We start from the raw sequence: 10,719 nt of genomic DNA, 5'->3' as shown, positions 1-10,719 counted from the left end.
ACTGCGCGGTTCCTTGGACAGCGGTGCGTGACACCGGGCGTGCGTGTAGTGTATCCATTCAAGCTACATGATTTATCACTAGGTTGATTTCTTTTTTCCAAAGAAACGGAAGATATTGACCAAACAAATCAAAATTTTAACATTTTTTGACCTGAAAAAAACTTAATTTTGACCAAATTTTGACCTCGCCAATGCAAATTAGTTGTTTTCGCACATAATGTTAAAATTGTATTACTAATCTTCATTTCTGGTTGAAACTGTCTGTTCTTACAGAGCCTGAAAAACGTTTTTGACTGAAAAACTGACAAATCTTGACATGAAAAAACTTTAATTTAATGAAATATTGGCCTATGAAGAATTCCAATATAGTATTTACATCAAGTGTTATGGTTGAAATAATTGAAATTTGTTGTAGCGCAATGAAATATGCGTTCCCACATTCTCGGGTAGTAAGGGTCTAGTAGCTCGCCAAGAATGGAGAAAGAACATTCAACAGCATTAGTTATTGACTGACAACACTAAAGTTGTGCGTACACTGCTGGTGACACACCATGTTGCTTCAGTCGGACAATTTTGTTTACCTCACAATTTTTCATCATGTGCTCCTCGATATAAGAACCATGTAATGCCTAAGTAGTCTTGCTTCAGTTAGGATATTGCGGTACGTTGACCATAACACCATTTCAACCTATTTGTTTCATTTGACCGTTTTAGATTATAATGAGCAGACTATGGGCTGTCTACAATGGTAGGCCTATAAAGTAGGCTACCAGCTGTAAAATATCAAATTATAAGTTCACCTACAGTGCTATTCTACTATACTAACAAACGAAATGCAGGGGTCAAAAAGTTTTTGACTTTTTAAACAATTTGGACAATTTCTTGATCTCACGCTATAATTTTGAAAAAATTCGGACTTATTTCGAGATATCAAATAATCCGCCCTATTTATCACATTATGAGTGAAGGGGGGGGGCAGCGCTCTAAACATGATGTGGTCTGAACCTGAAGTTACGCCATTCTTGAGAAAGCCGCCGTATTCGAACTGCAGCTAAAAGATTTTCAAAATATGCACCATAAGAAAGGTGCAACTATATGGTACCACAAAGGGCTAAGAGACAATGACGCTCGATGATGACAAACTCGATATCACATGGGGCATATTTTGAAAATCATTTGAGGTTCGAACACTGTGGCATTCTGGGGAAAATGGAGGGAAGTTATTGCATGCTGCTATTTCTTTACCTGCCATCAGGATTGTCGGTATAGAGGAAAGATATTGGCATCGCCAAACGTACCAGAAACCAATTACTTTTGTGATGATCACACGATTACAAGTTGACATTTCTATATGGGGCGCATCATATTAGTCTGCTGTTCGAATCTGTCGTTGTCGTGTTTGATTTTTCAACCATGACGTTACAGATAGGAAAAAGGCTCTACTACAACGTCTCGATCACAGTTTCCCGACCGCGAGAAACCCATTACGGTCGTGGAATTTCATGCTCTACTGCCACCTCTTTCTAGTGCTGTGGGTAAACTCTGCGTTAACATAGCACTCACGGTATGCAAATATTCGCTCTAAGCATTGATGCATCTGTGAAGGTTTAGTAACAATGAAATCATACCGCAACTAGGGCTGTATTTAAAACAGAAATCAGTTTAAAACAAACATGTGTGACACAAGGCCCTTGTTTAAAACATGTTTTTCATTGTGTTTGTTTTTTTGTTTTTTGTTTTTTTCAACGTCACGAATATTCACTTGTGACGTCATAGTGGATTGACATTGACAATTGAAAATATAGAGTAATATTGCTTCTTTGACGAAATATCTGCATTATTGTTGTTGAACCGACTATTTTTAGGGTTCCAACGATTCCATATATCGATATACGTCTGTTATATCGGGTGGTAATTGTCCGTAGGCTCATACAACACAATTATGGCATAGTTTTGCTACGTGAAAAAACACATTTCTTTTAACAAAGTGTTTCAAACACCGTTTGTTTTAAATCACACCCTAATCGCAACAAACACTTATTCATATTGTCAAATTTATTCCAGTCGAAACCAGGGATATCTATCAGATATCCCTGGTCGAAACGAATATTTAGTCGGTGCGCCGCATACTTTTAGCCATTCATTACAGAGTGTGAGAGAGAGATATATATTTTTTTGCTTCATCGACCGTTACATTAATAACTAACAGATTCAGTATGCAAAAAAAGACCACAATACACATAAACAATAGCATTAGTATGTTACTGCGTGTTCAGAAAAAGTAGGAATATTTCTCAACTGATTACGTATCTGGCATGTTGTCACTGGCGAACCGTATGCAACTACAAAGTATCCAAGGAACTCCTTAAGCGAAATCGAAAGAGATTTTGAGCTGCTCTCCAATATAGCGCATTGACGAACCCCGCGCCATGTAGCTTCGACTTGTGAAAGTGAAACTTATTTGGTTGATGTGGCCATTCGTTCCTGAGTGCTTTTATCGGCCTATCATCTTGTTAACTAGTAGAAATGCGTAGAAACAGATCCACAATCGACACATATTTCAAAACGATGCGTATATATACGACAGCAAGTCGGCAACCTGCAGTCCGCGAGGAGTTCGTTACTTGTTTACGAAAAGCGCGTATGATTTACAAGTTATGTGAAGGCTCGGAATTGGAGTGGTCAAGATTACAGATGAAACTTTAAAAAGGAATCCTCGTTTTTTCGATTCATATATATCACTGCCTTACTGGGCACTTTTAGTTATCATATAGTGTATAAAGCCTGTAATTCTGGGATATTTTTATCATTAGGCAAACTGTACCCTCGTTCATTCATTCTGTTCCTTGTATGCGTTCTTCATATGATGTTTCTCTGAACTTTTGGTAAAGAACAGTGAAGCATGTGTGGAGAAAGACAAATATAAATGTGCTAGAGTCGAGAATCGACCGTAGACTCTGTTGCCATTGGCGAAGGAATGTCGTCCACGTTTATATTTCCTATATTATAATTTTTGTGTATTGTACTGTAGAATAAATCTATTAGGCAGTTCATGTCGTTTTGTTGAGCAATCAACCGAAACGTCGATGTAATAATAGTTCACGCGAGACCGAAAGTGATATTGAAAGTTGAGCATGTTTGCATTTGCGCATGCAGTGAAGGCGTCGCCCGCATACATGTTCAATTGTTGATCCTAACTTCGAAATTATTAGTTATATTAGTTAATTATACCACCCATGCGTATTTTTGTCAGAAGCGTGACACTGCAAAACGACATCAGCAATATTACCTCAATACGTTTCCAATCCTATAACCTGTTACAAGAATAAGGGGTAAAGAAATCTCTTGCGCGGCTGCAGAAATTGAGAATTGAACAAGAACAAAAAATCTTAGAGCTCGTTTATAAAATTGTTCTCACCTAAACTACTGTCTTTGTTGGATTGAGGTTCGAAGTTCTAGATTGCTCTTGGAAGTTTGATCAAACTGTATTTAGCTTACTGCTGCACATTTCGAAGTACGGATCCAACTATAACATGTGATAATCGGAGGAAAGATAAGGCGAATGACCCAAATAAAAATAAGTATGATATAATTTACTCTTCAGAATATTTCATTTATGATGAAAGATTTTCCTGAGAATAATATTATTATTGTTATGCATAAAATCATTTGGTTGTGCTTTTCGCATCAAAGGTGCTGAGGGCATCATAACGGCATTAGAACGTGTCCTGAAATAATAGCCACATCAATATAGGTCAGGGGTTCTCAGCCCTTTCTTGGCCGTGGCCCATTTTCTGGTTTGAAAATGTGCTGTGGCCCACCTCTAATCTTAAATTTATAATCCTGTTCAATGCATGGTAATCGACGGCGCCGATATGCCTATTTCTCTAAAATATGCGCATTTTCTCCTAATTTACTGATGAAATTAGGATATAAACATCTCGGGGCATGAAAATTTTCAATTTGAATGAATATCTTCCAACAAACGACCAACGAAATCATCTTGGGCCCCTTCTAGCTCCCCCATTTGGGGGTTTGGGTGCGGCAGTTACGGCTCTGGTAAATCATAGGACTTCTGAGTACTTTATGATCGTCCGCTGCTCCATTCGCTTTGCGAAACACAATGATGGAATTCCCGCATACACTGTGTGATTGGGATTTTAGTTCCACTATTGAGGGGAATAGTATAATCAATCTGGGATAACTTCAAACAATTCATTGGTGAATGGGGTACCACAGGGGAGTGGAGAAAGATTTTCTTATTATGCATTCTGTACAATGTACTACATTGTATGTCTCGTACTGAACCAACTGAAGTTGCGATGTCGTAAGATTCAATTCAGTGATACTATCAATTCATGTGACTCTTACATTATATACATTGATTTCCAGGCATGACGTTTTAAACAAACTCCAAATATTAATGCGCTCCGCTGAATCCTCAATCCATTACTATTCTTTTCGGTGGTGCAGTATACCTCCACCAGAAGTTGCTAATAATTTGCAATTATGGTTATTTTCAACTTACAATAATACGACCTGCCGAAGTACAGTAAATCTATACATCAATTACACTTCATTCCTAGTTTATTGCACACCCTTTTCAACGGCATACGACATTATGACCCTGCAGGAATACTTGGTTACTTCAGCATTACCTTCCAGGTATTATATACGCGAAATTGTTTTAGTAGCTGTTAGCCGTGGGTAGTCATAGCCAGTGGAAAGAGCCGCCGTTTTTACCTCCCATTTTCGACTTGAAATGCTGAATCCATACGTACCACTATACGTCTCATCAGAGTCGGATGAAAAGCTTCATGTAGCATACGTATAATCAAAATCCACTAATATGAATTTAAATATTTTTTATCGATTAAAACAACAAATATTACTTAACATACATTATTTCTAAAATTTTCCAAATAGCTCTGTGGCCCACCTTAAATGCTCTTGTGGCCCACCAGTGGGCCATGGTCCACCCTTTGAGAACCCCTGATATAGGTTAATATTTATCTCTAATTCGGCCGTATTGACTTGACTTGGATGGAAAAAGACACGCATGCTAACGATGTCACGTTTAGCTATATTTGAAGAGCTTCTTGGAGGTACAGAACTTTAATATACAATTTAATAGTATATTCAAATAGAAATGAACCCGAATATTTTCGGCTGACAGTCACCAGCGTAATAGTTAGCAAGTCATAGAAAAATTGGAAAGAACATTGTCTATAAACTATCGTATCACAAAATGTGCCGTCACCGACATGGAATTTCTAATAATCGGGACGAAGAGAGAGCTTAAGCTTAATGTACTATTTTATACCATTTTATGTTTCTGTGTTTATCGGATTTGGGTTAGGGTATAGAAGCTTTATTTTCATACAGTCAGATTGTTTTCTGGGTATGAACAGGATCGGTTGACCCAAATCATAATTTGATTCCTTTGGTGACTGGTCTTGAAGGTATGAAGCGGGAGTAGAGCATTAGAACTATGAGAAGAAAGGTTTCAAACTATTTCAAGTCGCAAGCGAAAATATATTTCATGAATTTTCAACAGGTTGTATTATATCATATATTGGTCAGTACAAAGCTGATTTAAAACAATATGGAATTGCTGTCCTGAATGTTCCCCATCAGATACCAGGGTGTCAAGTATGTAAAGTAGGGCTGTTCAAAAATAACTTTTTTTTTCTGGATTCCAGCCATTCAGTCATTAAATTGTTAGGTTACCCTAAAAAACGCTGCACACCAAATTCGGCTCAATTCTAACAAGTATAGGGCTCCGCAGATCCAATTAAAAATTTTAATTTATACAGGAATATTGAAAAAAAAAATTTCAATTTCAAATTTTTCCGTCAACATCAAGAAATTGTTGAGCTGTCTTCAGAGACGATGCAAGAAAAAATTTGACTCAATTCGGACTAGTAGAAGCGGAGTTATTCCAATTTTTCCTTGATAATTCTCGGATGATCCTTGATTGGTAGGTAATCCGAGGATTATCAACGAAAAACTCCAACAGATCCATGCAGTAGAAATCGGCAATAAACTCATACAAGGCCGTGCCAGCTTCATTGACGCTTTTAATTGGGTAAAATTGCGTGCATCTTGTAGAACAGATAAGTACAGAAAGTTTACTTACTCACTAAAGTTAACGACGAAAAAGTAAAGACTCTTCCTTAACAGTTCGGCAGTTAGTTGTGGGATTGTTTGGTAATTGCGTTGGTTTGGGATATCAAGAAAGTACTATATGAAACCTATATGCTTATTTTGAAATGAACCCGAATATTTTTAGCTGACCCTGATACACGTCGTTTTATACGATATCTGCCAATAACTACAGTACAACGCAGCTGCAAATAATTTAATACGCATCAGCATCCTTTTTAGAATGCGTTGTTTGCCTTTACGCTCGACCATGCGAAGGATTGATTTTCCGCTTAATTCGGACGAGGTCATTTTTCCGCTTCATCAGTCGAAAATGATCGGAACCAATTTGTCCGCATTAAAGCACGCTTGGCTAGAAACGGTCGGCAACGAATATGTGAAGATATCTAACACTGCTGTATTGAACATTGATTTATATATCGCTTTCAGGTTCAGTCCAAGCACATTTGCTTTACTCCTGGCAATATACCCTCTATGTGGGAACTGCAGCTATGTGAAACTCAATGCCTGGAGGGCGAAGCGAAGGAGGTACCGGATTCCAAGTATAAATCTGAACGCAATTGTTTCCAAGGATTAAGCCAATCTCGGTTATATTAGTTAGGTGTTATAATATAGAGGCAAGCCTTATATTCAATGTTGACATCAGTCCTGGTTTCTTAGATTTGTCCTTAGTTCGAAGGGCGATGTCTGATAAAACTAAATTCTCGCTGTTTCTCAACTTTGTCATGATTTTGACTTGTGTACTTATTTTTAGGGCTTGGCAAAATCGAGTACCTGAGTGATTCGATTCTGAATCACGTAATATGCTTCGAGTCGAGTCGAGTAATCGAGTATCACTCGTTATAACGTCATAAAAGAATGCAATACGTCAAAGTTCAAATATGTACCGTTTATGCCCCCACAAAGAATATAATGCATTTTATCCATCTCATAAATCAGGGGCGGGCAACATACGGCCCGCGGGCCGGATCCGGCCCGCGGACAGTTTTCTATCTTACATGATAGTGTGGCCCGCGGCGCCAGTCTTCCGAGATTCCCTACTACTTGCTTACGTACGTCAAATTTTTGTGACTGTATGTCATTATACACATGTATTCGCAGCGAGCGAGGGTGGAGCTTACGCGTAAATTCGTCGAGGCGAGAAGACGTATCGCATTATCCGCATTTACGACAGTGGTTCCCAACCGGGGAGGGATTCCCCTTTGGGGGGAATTTTGCAATTTTTAGGGAGGAATTCCACTTTAGAATTGGATTTCCGAAATTGTTCATGTCCGAACTGTCATGTAGTCAACCAGTTATATCCGAACGTATGCTCCTTATGGTTTGTTTTGTTTGCTGAAAGTATGTTCAAATGCTATTTCAAATCTCTTTTTTACATACAAATCCCCCCCCCCCATTTTTTAAAATTAGTTCAGATGTGCTGCAGTTCGCAAGACAATTTTGTAGGCCAGCGACGGCCTCTCAAACAAATATATCCTAAGCGAACAAATGTCGTGCCGTATCTATCACAAGGCCTCTAGTGAAAGTATTTATCTTATATTTTCAAGTCAACATTTTCAGACAGTGACAAAATATTCCAACGTCATCGATTCAAGTCAAAGAGATCGCTAGCCTTGCTTTATTCTCAGTGAACAGCTACCCGATCGAAAAACGACATGGTAAACTTGGTGCAATGTTGCCGAAACGTAATGGGTGTCTTAAATTTCAATGAGCTCCAGCAGGGAATCTGATCACTTGTATGTTAAATATCAAGGCTGTAACCAAATCACGAGGCTTTCATAGTTTTGACTCGAATCAAGTCGAGTCATTTTCAATTCACCATTGAGTCAAGTCCGAGTCCAAGTCACCGAGCAGAGGGTCGAGTCCGAGTCCAAGTCACACTCCAGTCAACACTGTTTGGTGATATTGAATGATTTGGATTTATGATATACTAATTTTCCTCACTTTGAGCAGTTTCTTGTCGCATTGTCAAATACCAGGATCAATAGACAAAATTCCAATAGGTTGGCCACTTTACTGTTCTTCGAAATTACAATGAAATGTCGGTCTTGACCGTCTTATAGTCTCGAATCATATGGCTTTGTTCGAGTCATGCACAATGACTCGAGTCCAAGTCGAGTCTATACTCAGATTGTCTCGAGTCCAGTCGCTTCCGTATTTTGAGAAAATGACTTGAGTCAAGTCGAGTCATCAGAAAATGGTGACTCGAGTCAGACTCTAGTCTGGTCAACCCTCCTATATATGAAAGTATCAATATTATTGGCCAAATGCATACGCAAACTTCAGTAAAAAATCGCGAGACCATGTAAATTTATGCACAGTGATTTTTCACAACAGTTATATTAGCGATTGGTGGATGGTAAGCCGAAAACACAAATGGAAGTGTGGGGGTCTGTTGAGTCAAGCCTTCCAGAATTTGATTGGGACCAAGACCATTGTTTTTGGAGGTCTACAAAGTGTTATTACAGCACTGCTAGAAACAAACACTCGTACCGCGCGTCTTATTCTCTCAGTCAACAGGTGTTTGCGCGGTAAAAATGACCTTTTTTAATCATCGGGCAGATTTATCCTAAGGGGGGAATTTTGGCTTAAATTTCGGCCAAGGGAGGCACGAGATGAAAAAGGTTGGGAACCACTGATTTACGATGTACTCAACCCTAATTTCATTTGTGGTAATCATGGCGTTTATCGACTACAATGGTCATTTACACCAGGCCGATATTTCTTATTTTTGATTCCGTAACCGTCGATTTCATCATCATCATCATCATTGGTTTATTAGCAATTTTATCAGTTCAATACATCACAAAATGAGATACAATGAAAATATAGGAAGGTGTCGAAGCGACTTGGAGTAGTCAATGGAATCAGACAACCACCTCGGCAAAGGCGATGTAGAGAGGAGGCATGCACACTGAATGAAAAGTAAAGAAGATAGTATAGAAAAAAGCAAGCGACAAAAATGGGGTGACATGTCATGGAAGGCGAGATCGATAGGTCAGTTGTAGTCCGGTGATCTTGAGGATGGACTAGTAGAATTGTAGCACGGCACACTTCTAGGCTTCTGTAAGACACACCTCCTCCACCCTGCTCAGAGTGAATTTCGAAAAGGACGCTGTACCCGAGACTGCATCTTATCGCTACACGACGAAGTCTATAAAGCCATCGCAAACAAGAGATACACTATATCGGTATTCCTCGATTTGGGGAAGGCCTATGACAGGGCGTGGCAAGGAGCTATAGTATTTAAATTACATCAAATGGGTATCTCAGGAAATGCCGTAAGATGGATACACACATTCCTGAAACAGAGGACATTTCAAGTGCGCGTGAGCATAACTCTATCCCAAATCTTCCATAATGACAATGGAATTGCCCAGGGTAGTATTCTCTCGCCTTTACTATTCGCTGTGATGATGAACGACCTTCCTGATAAAATCGCTTCAAGCCTTAACATATTACGCAGATGACATTTGTTTTTACGAGTCTGGGCTAAACATCGACACGGTCCGCAATGAACTCAGAAGACTCTCACGACGATCACAAATTGGTGCTTGAAATGGGGCTTGAAGATAAATAGCGCCAAATCTACCGCCATTTTGTTTACGAGACGTCGCAAGTTATCTAACCTTGAGATTTTGTCTGGAAACGATCCCATACCCTTCCAAAAGGAATATACGTATCTTGGCATAACATTCGACTCGAGACTATCATATAAACCACACCTACAATCTGTGGTCAAAAAATGCACATCCAGGATGAATATTCTACGTTGTCTGAGTGGAACTACATGGGGGGCCTCCAAAGAATGCATGTTAATTCTATACAGGTCACTGACACGCTCGATCATCGAATATGGCATCGAGGCATATTTCGCTTCGCCGAAATATGTCTCAAAGGGACTTCAGACGCTGCAAAATAACGCATTGAGACTCTGCACCGGAGCAATGAGGAGCACTCCGATCCATGCGCTACAATTTCTCTGCAACGAGCCGCCGGTAGAAATGCGTTACAAACAGACTTGTGCAAATTTCCGGTGTATCATAAGATCACAAAAAGATCACCCCTGTACTTCGGCCGTGCAGGACTCTTGGCACGAAATATTTCCAGACTCTATCCGATTTCAAACCTTTAATATGGTTTCAAAGGTTGGATGCTTGGAGGACATAGCAATAGAATGTATACGATATTCACAGCAGATTCCTCCTTGGACGTCAGTAAACAGCACGTGTGACCTCGATCTAGAAATGAAAAACCGCGAACTCACTCATCTCCAAGCTATGAATGTCGAATGCAGGGAAATAATGATGGAGCGATACAAAAACTATCTTGCTATTTATACGGACGGTTCGAAAAATGGCGCCGGATGTGGATCAGCTTTCTATGTACCAAGTTTTGAATTTTCGTATAAAAAAATCATTGAGCAGACATGTGAGTATATTTACGGCGGAGCTGACGGCTATCAGAGACAGTCTAGCCTGGGCTTGTAACAATTGCGAACCTAACGTACAATTAGCAATTTTCTCGGACAGTAGTAGCTCAATAAAAGCAATC

This window comes from Botryllus schlosseri, chromosome 4 (genome assembly GCF_051294905.1).
Source record: "Botryllus schlosseri isolate E-star chromosome 4, Bs_hap1, whole genome shotgun sequence".
NCBI lineage: Eukaryota > Metazoa > Chordata > Ascidiacea > Stolidobranchia > Styelidae > Botryllus > Botryllus schlosseri.
This window is presented reverse-complemented; position numbering follows the sequence as displayed.